The sequence below is a fragment of the Elgaria multicarinata genome, chromosome 1 (genome assembly GCF_023053635.1).
Source record: "Elgaria multicarinata webbii isolate HBS135686 ecotype San Diego chromosome 1, rElgMul1.1.pri, whole genome shotgun sequence".
Lineage (NCBI taxonomy): Eukaryota > Metazoa > Chordata > Lepidosauria > Squamata > Anguidae > Elgaria > Elgaria multicarinata.
The window spans coordinates 172,120,451-172,138,393 of NC_086171.1; the positions used below are offsets into that span (position 1 = coordinate 172,120,451).

The 17,943-nt window shown below is 40.3% G+C and overlaps 1 protein-coding gene across 1 annotated transcript in view; it reads left to right on the top strand.

Annotated features, from left to right (window-relative positions):
- The window catches only part of ATP5PB (ATP synthase peripheral stalk-membrane subunit b), a 331,787-nt gene that overhangs the window by 92,958 nt on the left and 220,886 nt on the right, over positions 1 to 17,943 (top strand). The gene's annotated exons all lie outside the window — the stretch shown is intronic.

A 17,943-nucleotide genomic window follows, 5' to 3' on the forward strand; every position in this document is an offset into this window, starting at 1 on the left:
ACAACTGGCAGCCCTGACCGTTGGGCATGTGCAGAGTGCCTTTCTTTTGACTCTGAATAAGCACGAGGAGTCTGCCCGGCTTTACTTCTCCCCCCTCGGTTAAGGATTTGTTACTTCCGACGAGATCGAAGACAGTCTTCGGAATAAATAAGGGCGCAATCCTTGCATGTATAGACAAAAAAGAAAAACCTGCAACTCCCAGCATTCCCCAATCCCTAGCCAGCCATGCTGGGAGGCTTCCCCCCCCCCTTTCTGTCTAAACATGTACAAGATTGTGCCCTAAATCTCTCGACTCGTTTTCCATGAGAAAGAGTTGGCGTCGGTGCAACTGGTTTAACCAGTACGACCCCGTTACCTCACGTTGCTCTGCCTTGGGGGTTCAATACCTGATTTGAGCCAAATAGCTCGTGCTGCTGCTGCGATTTGAATCGCTTTAGAACTGCTCGGTGTTACTCAACATCCTGCGAAAGTCCTACAACTCCCTGCTTTGGTGGACAGTCCACGCTAAGGTGCCCACAACTTCCAGGTGTCAAAACAAAAGAAGGCCCCAATGGCTTAGACCAAGGGGCATCTCTGGCCTACATCCAAACAGGTGCAAAACAGTGGCTCTAGAAGGCAGGTGTTAGACCTGCAGAACTAGTTACTTTCTGCACATGCTCAGCCCTGGAATTTTTCAGTTACCAGAACTGGAGCACATTCAAAAATCTGCTGTTTTCTCCCAGAATTCCTTGACTTCTGCCACTTAATTTTGGAGGAAATTGAAAAAGGCCCTTTCTAGTCCCTATAATGTTCAGCCATTGGGAGTTGGAAGTCTATTGATCTACTGCAAATCACCCAGAGATCTACCAGTAAAGCCCTTCTGTCTTCCCCTGATCTAACCTAGAATCCTGTTCCTAGTACAAAACAGGGCATGAAACATCAAACAATATTTGGTATGCAGAGGTATACTGCCTTTGAATAAGGAGGTTCCATATGCCTTTCATGACTAATAGCCTTTGATAGGTCTGTCCTCTATTATTTTGTCCAACCCATATAAAAATCCACCCAAGCGAGTCATTCTTGCTACATCTTGTGATAGAACATTCCATTACTGTGGTGTCCAGCAGTGCATTTTACCAGCTTAGGCTGGTATGCCACTCTATCTGGAGGGGTTGAACTTTGTCTCAGTTATCCATACAGTAATGGCATCCAGACTGGACTACAGTAATGGCCCGTACTTGGGGCTGCCTTTGAAGACAGTTCAGAAATTTCAGCTGGTGCAGAATGTGGCCTCCCAAGTATTGTTGGGGAGGCAAGGTTATTTGATCATATAATGCCTATGCTGTGTCCGCTCCACTAGTTACCCAATGAAAAGCGCTGGGTTTGACCTTTACATCCTTAAATGGCTTGGACTGAATTACCTGAAGGACTGCCTTCACCTGTAGCAGCTTGCCTGCTCTTTAAGAACAGCAAGAGAGCCCCCTGTCATTTCCCCAACCGCACAAGAGAGGACCTCTTGAGTGACCCTGTACCTCTGGAATAAGGTGTCATCGGGGGTCTCCCAAGCTGCATCATTGCAGGAGTTTAAGAAGGCCTTGAAAACACATTATTTACCCTGGCCTTCTCCTGATATGGTTGCTGTTATTATGGCTGTGTTTATTGCTGGTTTTGTTGTTGTTTTCATTGCCATTTTTATTGTATTCTTACTGTTTTTATCATTCTTAATATTGTATCAGTTTTATGTGTTTTATTGTTGTACATTGCCTTGGAAGGGCTTCTGCCCTGAAAGGTGGCCAAGAAATATTTTAAATAAATAAATAAATTATGTTATCTATGAATTATCTGAGGAAGCATTTCTTTTTGTCTATTCTTTTTGTCCAATCAATTTGATTTGATAATTCCTAGTATTCTGATTATTTTTTTAAAACCCAAATTATCCTGCATTTTGGTCCAGCAGGTCTACACTTGGGGTCTCCAACACAGCGCCCACAGGCACCACAGCACTGACAAGGCCAGAATGAGGTGCCCTCCCAGCTATCCCCCCCCCTAAGTGAATGGCTCTCTCAAAGGTTTTCTCAAAGAGGATCACCTTAGCCAACCATCTAAGAGTGAGAAAGCAAAATGGATGTCCCTTGGCAGGAAGTTTCATAGCCTTGGTGCTTCTGCTAAAAAAGCCCTGTTCCAGATTACCACTGTATTTCTCACAGCAGAGCAACATGGAGCAGGGACTCAGAGAAAGTTCTTGCAGTATATTATTATTATTATTATTATTATTATTATTATTATTATTATTTGCATTTTATACCACCCAATAGCTGAAGCTCCCTGGGCGGTTCACAAAAACTAAAACAATTCAAAGTCTAAAACAAACAGTATAAAAACATGATATAAAATACACATTAAAATGAATTAAAATATACCATACATGATTAAAACATCCTGAAAACATTCTAAAATTTCACTGGATAGGCCTGCCGGAATAGATCAGTCTTTATTGCTTTTTTAAATTCTAAAAGACTGTCACGTTGATGAATCTCCTCCAGCAGGCCATTCCACAGTCTGGGAGCAGTGGAAGAAAAGGTCCTCTGGGTAACAGTTGTTAATCTAGTTTTTGCTAGCTGAAGTGGATTCTTCCCAGAGGACCTGAGTGTGGGGGGCGGATTGTACAGGAGAAGGTGATCCCACAGGTAGCCTGGACCCAAACCATGTAGGGCTTTAAAGGTAATAACCAACACTTTGTACTTTGCCCGGAAACTAATCAGCAGCCAGTGAAGAGATTTTAAAACTGGTGTAATGTGGTCACCCCTAGGTGTACCAGTGACCAGCCTGGCTGCGATATTTTGGACTAATTGAAGTTTCCAGACTAGGCACAGAGGTAGCCCCATGTAGAGCGCATTACAGAAGTCGACCCTCGAAGTTACTAGTGCGTGCACTACCGTCTTTAGGTCTTCCAACTCTAGGAAGGGGTGCAGCTGGCATATCAGCCAAAGCTGATAAGGATAGATAAGGCTATGGGAGAAGATGGAAAATTATTTCCTCCATTCACATTATTCATAATCTTATAAACCTCTGTCATGTGTCCTCCATTTATTGACTATTTTTCTAAACTGTTTTTATGCTTTTAAATTTTTGTATATTTGTTTTTAATGTTCACTGTTTTTAACTTTAGTAAACTGCCCAGAGAGCTTCGGCTATGGGCCGTATATAAATGTAATCAATAAATAGCACCAAATGCTTTCTTTGGTTGCCCTTTTCTGTACCCTTTTCCAGTGCGGTTGCTATGATATCCATTGAGATGATGCAACTAGAACAGTCTGGAGTTCCAATTTAGAAAGATCCTTGTGTACGCTTTCACCATCTGCTTTGAATTTCACTATCCTGAATCACTGGGCATAATCTGCCAATGTGTCTACTTCCCTTCACATCCTTGACTCCAGATCAGTGATGCATAAGAGTGTCATCACACGAGGGTAAACCACTTTTGCTTACCGCCGCTTCTCCGCCTACGCGTATGTCCCTCATTACTTCCTCTTTTGAAAGAGGAAGTAAACAATGTGCACGTGGCCCGTTCAGAGGGTTGTTTTGATTGCACTGCTTCTCATGCACACAGAAGGAGATAGCGGCAACTTCCGTCTTTAAAATACTGGGGTGGCTTTTTGTGGTGTGAAGAAGGCTAAAAGGAGCAAGAGGCAGACAACGTCATGAGAGGGACCCACAAAAATCCACGAGTGCCCAGTAATGAGCATGCAATAAAACACTCGTCTGATGGAGCTATAAGTGAAACAGTACCAATCCCAATCTTTGGAGGATCCTATTGCTTATTTCCCTTCATTAGGAAAATTGTGCTTTTGACAGAAGTGCAAAACAGTTTGGGGTATAGAGCATTTCTAACAAAATCCTCTCATCAGTCACACAAGGATAATTCTTCTGGAGAAATGGAGGATGAAACAGAGGAGATGCATGTAACAGTCTCCCAACTTTTGTAAAAAAATTGAATGGAGGAAACACAATGGGAGGAACTGCTGAATATTTACTCCTGCCCCTGTATAAGAACATAAGAAGAGCCATGCTGGATCAGACCAAGGGTCCACCTAGTCTAGCACACAGTTCACGTAGTGGCCAACCAGCTGTCAACCAAGGACCCACAAGCAAGACACAGTGCAACAGCACCCTCTTACCCATGTTCCCCAGAAACAAGTATATACAGCCTTACTGCCTCTGATACTAGTGGCTGCAATTTTTTTCACTCAAATTGCCATCCTCCCCAGGGTGTTTTAAACTCATATTACAATATGTATTTGTTTCTCTGTACAGAACCCATATGCGTGTATACGTACAGCACTCCCTCCTCTTTCTATCTCATGCCTACAAAAGCTCATGCAATTATGTGGCTGCAGCCCTGTACACACTCACCTGAAAGTAAGTCCCACAGAACTCAATGGAACTTACTTCTGAGAAGATATGCAAAGGATTGCACTGTGACATTATTTTATGTTTTCATTTTAAGTCGACTTGGGGGCCCTATTTGGGTCAAAGGAGGACTCAAATTTAGACATACATAGATATTAAAATGAATGTGTTAGTTTTTATAGTTCCATAAGACTGTGTTACTGTTGCTTTTCTAGAATTAATAAAGGTATTTATTTATTTATTACATTTCTATACCGCCCAATAGCCGGAGCTCTCTGGGCGGTTCACAAAAATTAAAAACATTCAAAGTATAAAACAACAGTATAAAACCATAATATAAAATACAATATAAAAGCTCAACCAGATAAAAACAGCAGCAATGCAAAATTACAAATTTTAAACACCAAGTTAAAATTTATTTATAGACTGTTAAAATGCTGGGAAAATAAAAAGGTCTTTACCTGGCGTCTAAAAGCATATAATGTAGGTGCCAAGCGAACCTCCTTAGGGAGCTCATTCCACAGCCGGGGTGCCACGGCCCTCCTCCTGGTAGCCACCTGCCTCACTTCCTTTGGCAGGGGCTCGCGGAGAAGGACCCCTGAGGATGACCTTAGGGTCCGGGCAGGTACATATGGGAGGAGGCGTTCCTTCAGATAACCTGGCCCCAAGCCATTTAGGCATTGGATACCAAAGATGGAGATAATGGATTATTATATTTGAGTAGGCTTAATTGCATGTGCCAATGACATTGTCAGCCAATGTGAAAAAAGAGGTGGGTAGGAAAATGTTCACGCACGCACGCACACACACACACAACTATGATAAATAGGCTTTCTTGAAACAACAAAATTTGTATTTTAGTTGGATGAAGGCAAGCCAGCCAGCTACTTATTAAATAGCCTTTATCCATAAAGCAGCAAACTAAATTATTTATCTTTGTTTTAGCACCTTCAGTAGATCCACGTGATGTGCTAGTTGATTTATTGTTGTTATTTTTATATTGATGTCAGCTGTTCTGAAAGTCTTCAGAATGAAGTATGCAACTATAAAACACTTGCTTAATATTTATGGGATTAAAATACTTTCTAACATTCCCTTTCCATATATTTTCATACATGTGTAACTTGTGAAAGTGCCACAACACTTAAAAGAAAATGAAAATGAAGAGCATCCCTTCCATTTCTGGTCATTTTACGGTGACACATTGCTAATTTCTATTCTTTGTGTGCAACATGCTATAATCTGAAAACGTCATAGAGTAGTTTCTGGGTATGTTTGAATAATGAATGGTTCCTGACTTGCTTGGATTAAAAAAAAAAGTTGTCTTCCTTTGATACTATGCTACTTTGATACTATGCTACTTTGATACTATGCCCTTTGATACTATGCTATATCTGGGCCCACATTTTTCAGCTAGGTAATTTGTTTAAATGGAATCAAGGCATGCTGTTTTTGCTAATAAAAGAATGTTTAACAATGCAATCCTATCCATATCTAAAGTTCCACTGAGTTTTATCCCGTTTACTCCATTGTAAGTGGGCATAAAATTGCAGCCTAAGTTAAAATGAAACCCTACACACACTTACCTGGAAGTAAGTCCTATTAAACTCAGTAGGATACTCCTGTGTACTGTTATACTGTTGTTGTTTATTCGTTCAGTCGTTTCCGACTCTTCGTGACTTCATGGACCAGCCCACGCCAGAGCTTTCTGTCGGCTGACGCCACCCCCAGCTGTTATACTGTTATACTGTTACTCAAGGCAAACTTTCTCTTGGAAAATTGGAATGCAATCCACAAATCTTTTAAAATGGCTTTGAATAAACAACAATAATTAATCTAGTATAGTCAATAGGACCAGAAAACCCACCTTTTAATTTGGTATAAAGTACTTGTGAATGTTGTTTGTGCCCTGCAGAAAGAGTGACTATTTTAATTTAAAATAGTCACTACTGATTAATGTTGGTTTTTCATTCAATTTAAAGTCTAGGGAATGCACACACACACAAAAAATAGTTTTGCATAAATTGTGATCATGCCCATAATCATTAATATAAAAAAACATTTCAGATGAAACAGATTTCAGTTTTGTTTATAGGTGAAAGGTGCTTCTAGACATCACTTTCTGCCATTAAACCGGATATATGGGAGAAAGTATAATCAGGAAGAAAGTATCGTTATTATTGTAGTAAAAATAAAAAAGGAAGTACTAAGTAGTGTGTGGGTTGTTTGCTATATTGATGAAACAATAGTCATACCACCTATTCCCAAGGTAGGAAACTTGGTGCTCTCCAGATGTTATAAACTATAACTCACATAAATCTCAGCTAGCATGGACAGTGGTCAAGGATTATGGGAATTGTAGTTTAAAACATTACGTTTTTATCGTGCAATCACCCTGCCTCATTCCCAAAAATCACAGGGAGTCCAGATGATGTTGTCCTTCACCTTGTAACCATCCCATGTCTTCCCAGTGCTTCTTCCATTCTTTTTCTTTCCACAAAAAAAAATCCATTAAGGATGAAAATACAAAATAGCTGAACAATGTCTTCTCATTGCTGACCCAGCATAAGCCTTCTTCTTATGTTCCTATGCAGATTCAGCGTATTGGTTACTTACAAAGCTGTTTGGAAGCACCTAAAGTCAAACATCCTAGTTCAAAGGTAGTTCTGGACAGTATTCTATTTTGTGGTGGTTGTTATTCTAACTAGTTTAGTTTAACTCAAACCAGTTTTGGCAGCCCTATTCACTTACATCGATCGTTCAGCTTGCATCCCAGAAGATTGGGGACTTGCAATTATCATCCCAATATACAAAAAAGGAAAAGATCGGACCCTGCAAATTACAGACCCATCAGCCTTTTAAGTATAATCAGTAAACTGTATGCCAGCCATCTTCATGAAAAACTAGTTATGTGGCTGGATCAAGAAAACATTCTAGAAGACGAACAGGCAGGATTTAGGTCTGGGCGATCTACTATTGACTAAGGCTTGGTTCTCCAACACCTGGTTGAAAAATATGCATCAAAAGCTAGAGGAGCTCTCTATGCAGCCTTTATTGATTTCAAATCGGCCTTTGACCTAATTTCAAGAGAGAGGTTATGGGAAAAATTTGCAGATACAAATATTGATAGACGTCTCTTAACTCTCATACGCTGCTTATATGAGAACACTTATCTTCGGATAAGTTGCGATCGGGTGGGACACCTAACTGATCAAATCCCAACTTTTAATGGAGTAAAGCAAGGCTGTATACTTGCACCTACTCTTTTTAATTTCTATATCAATTCATTAGTTAAAAGTGTGAGGGAAGTATGTTCCCATCCCCCAAAATTGGCAAATAAGCCCTTGTCAGTACTTCTGTATGCCGACGATGCTGTGCTGCTTTCCTTAACAAGTGTAGGACTAAGACGTCTTTTAAAAGCGTTAGATCTCTATTGTAAAAATGAATTACTGTTGATTAACCATCTTAAATCTAAGGTTATGGTTTTTTCCAGAAGAAGGTTAAAGCATAAATGGCAGATTAACAACCATCCCATTGAACAAGTTTCATCCTTTAGATACTTGGGTATATCATTTCATTCTTCTGGCTTATGGAGTTTGCAAACTAAAAATGCAATTGAGAATGCACAGAGAAGCATCAAGGCTCTCCTCTGCTTTTTCTATACGAAAGGAGGCCAATATATTCCCTCAGCCATTCAAGTTTTCAAGGCGAAGGCCATCTCCCAGATGTTATATGGATCACAGTTGTGCGCATACAAAAATTTTGCCCCCTTTGAAGTCACTCAGACTAAATTTTTGCGTTCAGTTTTGGGAATCCCAAGTTGTGTTCCAAATGTAATTGTCCGTTTAGAGACAGGGCAAATTTCTATTGAGGCCTGTATATGGATCCTTAGGATTCATTACTGGCTGAAGCTGATTTTCTCCCCAGTGGGCCTGGCCCCACTGACATTAATTGATACATTCCAGACAAAATGGAAAACTGCACTATATGAAAAACTGAGAGTTCTAGGCTTCTCACCAAATGCCCTAGTTGCTCTTGGTTTTGAAAAAGCTAAAATGACAATTCAACAACGTATTTGGGATATAGAATTGCAAAATCATTTGAGTTTGGCTTCAAGGTATCCTGAATTTAGAGATAATGGGAGGATATTTGCTTATGCAAAATATCTGGTGGACTTGAATATTCCTAAATTCAAGAAAGCTTTCACTCTGGCCAGGTTTAATGTTCTACCTTCAGCCCTTTTGGATGGAAGGTTTGGAAATGTACCCTACCAAGAACGGGTATGTCCCTGTGAGATGGGTAAAGTGGAAACAGTAGGCCATGTTCTGCTGTATTGTTCCTTTTATCAAGATCTACGCCAAACATTTATAACCTCTATCCTGCAGCGAATTCCCGGTAGATCAGATGAATATTACATAAAACATCTTCTATCAGATCAGAATCCTCAGATTACTCTAAAAGTGGCCAGTTTTTGTGCGGCTGCCATAAGCCAACGGAAATTAATGTTGAAGAATTTTATTGCATCTTAGACTAAGGCTGAGACTGCCACGTTTTATGGATTTTATGTATGTATTTTATTGTATATTGGGGGTTTTATGGATTTTATGTATGTATTTTATTGTATATTGGGGTTTTTAATATTATTATGATGATGTTTTCTATTGTGCTGGTCTATGACCGAAATAAACAAACTTTGACTTTGACTCAAACCAGGCCACTGTAAGTTTATAATACTAAAGTTCCTTAAAATATTATGCTAATATATTCTTTTGCACTAACCTCTGGTTATGAACAGGATTAAAACTCACAAAATCCAGATCTTCCCAAAGAGAATCAAAATGCTCCAGATGCTCTTTCTTCCCTCATATCAGTATTCCAGAAGCATACCTTTACTGCTAACTGCAGCGCAATGTATTCTTCCCTCCGACACGTTTGCTGACTTCATACTAGAGTGTGTCCTTGATATGATTCCTCACTTACTTTACCTTCTTCTAAGGTGGGGAGTGATGACTCAGTAGTGAATCTTGGTTTCGATAGAGCAAGTTATACACTATAATTCTATGTAAGTGAATCAGAAAAGAGGGAAGGGATTCCCCTTTTCTTTTCTAGTGTTGCTAATTTTAGAAAGTCAGACTTATGCCCATTGCTCAAAGCTATGCCAGTGTTTCGAAATTCATCCACCTTTCTAAACTTTTCAACAATAATAATGAAAGCAGGATATTTCTCTTGGGTTCTCATATCTTTTTACAACTGTTACCATCATATTTCTTTGTTCCACCACTGAAATACAAGCACTTCTGAGTTAAAACGTGAAGTAAGGGTATTTACAATCTCTAAAAAACACCAACACAAAACTAGTTGCAAGCCCTTTCCAAAAGATTTTAAAGTCCGGATATCTCTTGCCCCTTCCCCCACTCCCCGCCTCGCAATTTATCTCTGTTTCCTGCTAGCATTGAATCAACGCCATTGGGCACAATGTCCCATCACCATAAAAAGGAAGTATACTGCAGGAAGTATAGCAGTACTGTAGGTAGGAATAGCCATCCTCTTGTTTATTGTGCTGTGTTGTTCTTAAATCAGTATAGTACCCCAGTGCTAGAAATACAGATACACAATTTAACAAAATTAGGCAATTTGACTTCACTGGGATTAAAGAGTCCTAATTCTGTGTTCTTTGAAAGCAGTGTCCACAAGCCGTTTTGTGTGTACTTTTAATTAAATTGGGTGTGTGTGTGTTACAGAATGTCCAGGTGATTGCGATAGGATGATAGTGGTATTGCTATGAACTTTTGTTGTTTAAATGGATACTGTTTTATACTGTTGTTTTTCTATTTTTTTGATGTTTTTAAATTTTGTATACTTTTTAATGTTCACTATTTTTAACTTCTGTAAACTGCCCAGAGAGCTTCGGCTATGGGGCGGTATATAAATTTAATAAATAAAAGAGGGGAACGGGGTTGCTGAAAGGAATGGGCACACCAGCACACCTGAGAAAACAGCATTCCCTTCTTTTTTGTCAAAATTCTGCGTGAACTTGATCTGAAGGCCAAACTGGACATCACATGAGAACTCCAGTTATTGGGCAATCTAAAAGTATAAGGAATCAATGAATTAGTGAAAAGTTCACGTAGCAATCTCCCAACTTTAAGGAAAAGCATCTGCAAGAGGCTGACAGGATAGATGGATGGGTAGCTGTTAACTGTTTCCTTTCTGATATGGTTTTTGTTTTGTTTTTAACCCTCTGACTTGCTTCTCAGTGACATGTTTAGACATCTAGTTTTGTCTAGTTTAGTCCAAATTATATGGAGTCAAAGTCACACATGCATTTTACAGTATCTATTGCAAAGTAAGTCCCGTTGAGTTCACTGCGTCTTATTCCTGGGTAAGTGGGTAAGGGATTGCAGGCTTATAGTGTTTTAGGGTGTGATCCTATGTGTGTTTACACAGAAAAAAGTCCTATAACTCAGCATTTCCCAACTAGTACGATTGGTTGGAGAATGCTAGAAGTTGTAGGACTTCTTCTGTCTAAACATGCATAGGATTGCACCCTGAATTTATCATTTGGTAGTATTTCTCTGTTTCATGTAATGTGCATTATCACCACTCACAAGATATGCTTTCCCCAATTTAAAGGTCACCATGCAGACTCCAACTAGTCAAGAGGAAACTATCCCTATGTTTGCCTCTGCTCCATGATGGAAGCATGTTATCCAAAACAGTGCAGGAACCTGAAATGCAGTTGTAAACCAAGCTTCCTGTATGGTCATTAATTCATGTAAAAATCTGGTACAAGCACATTTAAAGCTGCATTTTCTGTCTTTGACACATGCACACCAACAACAAGATGCAGGCTCAAAAGTGTTCTACATGGCACATGTGCAGTTCATCTTACACCTTCTAAACTGTTACATCGAGCTTTCCTATATGCTGCCAAGCTACAGACGGAATGCCTAGAGCTCTCTTCCCCTTCTCATCTTTCTTTCTTTCTTTCTTTCTTTCTTTCTTTCTTTCTTTCTTTCTTTCTTGTGTTCAGTAGTGTTAAACCTATTTAATGTAGATCCCCAGCAGATGATTCGGTCCCTGTTGCAGCCACTTCCTGCATTTCCTTCAGGCCTCAGTGCAGCTGACATGTGGGAACATGCTGTGTGAGTAGTCTAAAGGAAAATGAGTAACCTGCCTTGTTGAATCTTCTCAGGTTCTCAAATAGGAAATATCTTTGCTCTCATCACAGCATATATAACTCAGTCAGGACAGCATATGATTGGATAGAATGTGCTCCTTTGCACCTTAGTTACCGAAGGTAGTTTTCAGTGTTCCATCTATCAAACATGTTTCCTTTCCCTTTTTGAGTAACATCTTCCACTCCCATACAGTTTAATTATAAAATTTAGCTTTATAAACCTGTGTGCTACAGGGGAAATACTATTTTAATTTCTGGGAAACTAACACCAACATATATCAACTAGTCAGTAACACATGAGGTATTTTGTACAGGAAGAACTGAATCTAAGGCTGTATTTATTGTTTGTTTGTTTGTTTATTACATTTATATCCCATCTTATTTCCTCCAAGGAACTCAAGGTGATATACATAATCCTCCTCTCTGTTTTATTCTCACAACAACCCTGTGAGGTAGGTTGGACTGAGAGTCTGTGACTGGCCCAAAGAAACCCAGGCCATAGCTAGACCTAAGGTTTATCCCTGGATCGTCTAGGGGTCAAACCTGTTCATCTCGGTGACACACAGGGGATCCAGTGCTCAGGCAGGGGCGAACCCTGGATGATCCCAGGATAAACCTTAGGTCTAGCTGTGGCCCAAGTGAGCTTCCATGGCCAAGTGAGGACTATAACTGCGATCTCCTGACTTCTAGTTTAACACTCCTGCATCTACACCACACTGATTCTAATTCTATCCAAACTTGTTAGGGACTAAAGCTGCAATCTCAATAGACTTCCTTGGAGTAAGTGCCATTAAACACATTGGGATATACATCTGAGCAAACACACATAAGATTGCACTGTACGTATGGCATAGCAGCATGGGCCTCTTTCTACATATCTCAGTGAGACACATTTGGCACCTAAAGAACAGCTTGTTCTGATCTCCTTTCCATCTGCATATTACAAAGAACTACATGTCAATGAATACAGAATTCTCAACGCCCGCTCTGCAGCATCCAGCTCAGCTTACCCATCGTCTTCACATCATAACGATATGTGTTTTTCTTCCCCCTGCTCTACAACATTGGCTGCTGTCAGGGGTAGGAATTGCACATGAGGTAATGTGCAATGAGGTAAGTCGAGCTGGGCATTATGGAGGGGGAGTGGAGAAAACTCAAGGTGCAGAAAACAGCAACCAAAATTATCGGGACTAGAGAGCTTCCCCTATGAGGGAAGTCTAAAGCATCTGGGGTGTTTTAGTTTTTCAAAATGGAAACTAAGGGAAAACATAATGGAGGTTTATAAAATTAAGCATGCTGCGGAGAAAGTTGATAAACAGATGTTTTCCTCTCTCCCTCACTCATATAATACCAGAACACCAGGCCATTCCATTTAATTGATTGATGGTAGATATAGAACAGACAGAAGAAAGTTCTGTTTCAAAAAAGTACATCATTTATGGAATTCACTGCCACAAGATGTGGCGAGGACCGGTACGTTAGCTGGCTTTAAAGATTAGGCAGGTTCGGGGTGGACAGCAGTGGAGCTGGTGGCTCTGATATCAGTGGGGTGGTGAATCTGCTCCTGGTTTGAGTCAGAACCAGCCAGAACGCTAAAGGAGCTAGCTCCTTTAGAGTTCTGACTGAGAGCTGGAATGGATTCACCGCCCCATGACATCGGAAATACCAGGCTTCACTGAACAGGTCTGCCAAGAGATTTTAGCCATGAGGGCTATATGGAATGCTACGGTTCAGAGTTCTTTGAGTTGCTAGGGAGTAATAGCAGGACAAATAATAATAATAATAATAATAATAATAATAATAATAATAATAATAATAATAATAATATATTTCTTACCCGCCTCTCCCTCCAGATTGAGGCGGGGAACAACACAGAATACTAAAATATTATAAAATACATAAAACTTATTAAAACATATAAAACCAATACATTGTTAAAATAACAGCCAGACTTCTTAAAATTCGACTGGGTAGGCCTGCTGGAAAAGATCAGTCTTTATAGCTTTTTTATATTCAGGAAGATTGTTGAGTTGCCTTCCTGCCCAGCTTGAGGGCTTCTGGAGGCATCTGGTTAGCCACTTTAAGAGACAAGATGCTAGACTAGATGGATCTTGATTTGATCCAGCCAGCAGTGTTATTTTTAGAATCTTACATCTAGTGATTGAGCCCAGCCAGGAGAAAAAATGGCTTTAAATATGGTTCTGCCCTTGGGTTGCCTTGTTCTGAACTCAGAGTTACCACCTTCATTGGCATGTAGGTCTACCCTGTTGATTATGGTAATGATATTGATTGATTGATTTAGGTAGGAAGAATCAGATGCACAAATACAGGATGAGTTACCTACATTGACAACAGTACATGTGAAAAGGATCAAGGGGTTTTAGTAGACCACAAGCTAAATATGAGTCAATGGTATTATGCAGTGGCTAAAAAGGCTAATATAATTCTAGGCTGTATCAACAGCAGTGTAATGTCCATATCACTAGACTTATTGATACCACTCTATTCTGGTTTGGTCAGACCTCACCTGGAGTACTGTGTCCACTTCTGGACACTAGAGTTTAAGACGAGTTTCAACAACTGGAACATGGCTAGTTGAGAGTGATCAAGACGGTGAAGAACCTGGAGACCAAGTCCTATGAGGAAAGCCAGAAGGAACTAGGTATGTTTGACCTGAAGAAGAGACATGTATGTGGCAATGTGAAAGCCATCTTCAAAGATTTGAAGAGTGGTCATACAGAACAATGAGGGGCCAAATTTGTTCACTGTTGCTCCAGGCAGCAGGGCCTGAACCAATGGGTTCAAATTATGAGAAAAGGGATTTTGACTAATTATTAAGACCTATTTGACAGTGGAACAGATTGCTCTGATTATGGTGGGCTTTCCTTCATTGAAGGTGTTTATGTAGAGGCTGGACAGCCATCTGTCAGGGGTGCTGTAACAGTGTATTTTCTGCTTTGATGGGGTTGAACTAGATGATCTTTGAGGTTCCCTCCAATTCTATTATTCTGTGACCATAGTGCAATTAGTAATGCTATCTGCACCTCTAAAGAGATTTGTTTCTTTTTCCAGCATCCAAGTAGTTGTGCCTCTGAAATGTCAATGGGATAGATGTAACATATTATAATAATCAAAAATTGCTCCACAGAGCTGCAGGAGGAAAATGACTAATATTTTCAAATCAGCAGGGTAAAGGACCCTGAGTAGTAACCACAAGAGCATTCACTTTAGTAGCTGCATCAGTATTTTAAAGTGCTACTTGTTCAATTAGCAGAGCATTCCCCAACCTGATGCCCTCCAGATGTGATGGACTACATTGCTCATTATCCTCCCTCCAGAATGCCTGGGGAGGTTTGGAATTGTAGTCCAACACATCTAGAAGGTGCCAGGTTGGTGAAGGCCGAGTGAGCATAAGGAAGCAAAATTATTTCTTCCACATGATATATTTGTTTCACAATAAACATAACAGCTATTCTGTCTTCCTGGGAACAAATCATTAGAATCCAAAGCTGAAAAACAAAGTGATGCACCAATGATCTGGGCATGTAAGGTCTTGTTTCACTTTCTTGTTAGTCACATTTTACAACAGAGCAGGTTTACTGGCCCCAGGACTTAGTAAATGGCAGATCTTAGTACACTGCTGCCTCTCCCTATTTTCTGCTCCCATCCGCTAACAAAGAAACCTTGGACCTGCCCCCCTCCCTGCCCACCTTGTCAAACCAACTCGAGTGATGCCACCGCTGTAGTAAAATGATTAGCACAGCAATCAGAAGTGGGATGGGGTGGGCAAACGCTGGGACAGATGGTCTGCCACTTCCAAAGCCCCTGCCAGTTCATGCCAGCCGCGCCTGGAGTGTGGTGGGGGAGAGGGGGATTTGACCGGGCTTTTCAGTCCAACGGATCTTTATGTTTTGGAAATCACTCCCTTCCCATTGAATATAGTGGAGGGAATTAGCTATGCTGCTCTAGGCTGGCATAGCTGAGAGGGCTGATCAGGGAGCCTCTTGATGGGTAATGAAGAAGCTTCATCCAACAGATTCAAAGCCACCCCTGCCCCCAGAACACTCCTGGTTGGTGTGTACCAGTGGCAGGTAAATCTTCGCCTGCAGAGTCTTCCACAGGTATAACAAGGCCTCATCCCCACCCACCCTATCCTATTCCCTCCAGCTTGTTAATCTGGGCATTAGGCTTGCACCACGTAAACTAATGTTGGGAAATGTGTATAAGAAAGGAAAAATACCTTTCAAGTGTTTATATTTTCTTCTGAATATCTCTGGATCTTGCAATTCACACACACATACACACACACACACACACACACACACACACGATATTCATCCCACTAACTAAATAGCAGTGTAGTGAACGGAGAGTCTTGTGGCTCTTAAGTGAATTCTAAAAGCTATGTAACTTGGGCCGGATCTACACTACTGCTTTAAAGCGCTTTATAACAGTTATAAAGCGCTTTAACTGCTTTAAAGCACTATAAAACTGTTATAAAGCGCTTTAAAGCAATAGTGTAGATCTGGCCCAACTCTGTGGTGGTGTTTTGCATACGTTGTGCATTTATTTATTTTTCCTTGGGAGGGATACTTAGAGATGGGCTTGAGTGGAAGAGGGAGCTGGAGAAAAGGGGGCCGGTTAGAAAGGGGGACTGGAGCAAAACTTCATACAGTGTGTGTGTGTGTGGTGTGGTATGTGTGTGTGTTTGCAGGGAAAGATAGGAATACTGGTGGTCCAGCATTTACTTTAATGGATCACCATTTGGCAATATTGGACAGAAACAGTGTAAAATAGGTTAAATCTCCTCTACCGCTCCCCACCATTAAGGCCCTGATTTGGCCTGAGGCCTTACTCTAGCGTGTAAGAGGAGTGTGCCCTACTGAGAAGCAGGGTACTAAAGGTGCTTCCAGATGGAGAACTGTTACCATTCAGAAGGTATTGTACAGCAATACCATTCTATTTTTCTTTCATGGATTTTCCGTGATAAGAAAGAAGTCAGAAGACATGGTGGGAAAACACAGGAGGGTTACGAGTGGAAGACAATGATGTCTGGACCCCCGTAAAATTCCTTGAATGAGTCAGAGTGATGGCGCAATAAAAGCATTGGCTGGAAGCACCCTGAGAAGCAGCTTTGAATTTTTGATAGCAGAGTAGAGTAGGTAGCTGAAAGAGTAGAAAGAAACATGATACTGAGGAAATGGAAAAGTGGAATGGGCAGTCAAGCAAAATTTGGATTCTGGGCTGTGGCATGGGGAGAGGAGAAGCGATGAACCAAATGGGCCAAAGCAATTATAGGAATAAGAGAAGTTATTATTATTATTATTATTATTATTATTATTTATTTATATAGCACCATCAATGTACATGGTGCTGTACAGAGTAAAACATGTATTCATTTTCAAATACATCTACCACCCTCTCTGGCTTCAATATGATTTCTAAAGGCAAAAGTCACATGTGGATTGAATCTAACCAGCCCAATATTTCTGTAGAGTTTTCTAGTTTTTATAATATATCTAGAGGGTTTTTTTACTTCATTAGCTCATCTTTGTATAAGCTGGCCTGTGGAATACGCAACTGTGGTGTAGTGGCTAAAGTGTCAGACTGTGAGTCAGGAGATCTGGGTTCTAGTCCCCACTCGGCCATGGAAATCCACTGGGTGACTTTGGGCCAGTCACAGACTCTCAGCCCAACCCACCTCACAGGGTTGTTGTTGTGAGGATAAAGTGGAGAGGAGGAGGATTATGTATGCCGCCTTGGGTTCCTTGCAGGGGGAAAAAGGTGGGATATAAATGCAATAATAAATATAAATGCAATAATAAATACAATTCCTTTGTGCCTTACTATTATAGCAGGACGGAGACCATTGTTTCCTATTAACACTGTACCAATCCTCTTAGAATGGAATCCTATCTGCTTCTCAGGAGGGCTCAGGCACATTTATAGCAACAGGTCATCTGTTTCCATTTGACATGAGAACACAGATTTGGGCCTGGGTGCCAGAGAATAACAATGGATTTTATTTTTTTAAAGGGACAGTAACAGAAACACGGGTCCCACCTACTGGACTAAAATTGTTGATTTTCAGTTTTCTTATTTGACTCTTCTCTGCATAATGCATAACATACACAAAAACTGTCTTTTATTAGGGTTCATGTAAGATTTAGTCTTCATAACTTTTATTTATTTATTTATTTATTTATTACATTTCTATACCGCCCAATAGCCGAAGTTCTCTGGGCGGTTCACAAAAATTAAAACCATAATAAAACAACCAACAGGTTAAAAGCACAAATACAAAATACAGTATAAAAAGCACAACCAGGATAAAACCATGCAGCAAAATTGATATAAGATTAAAATACAGAGTT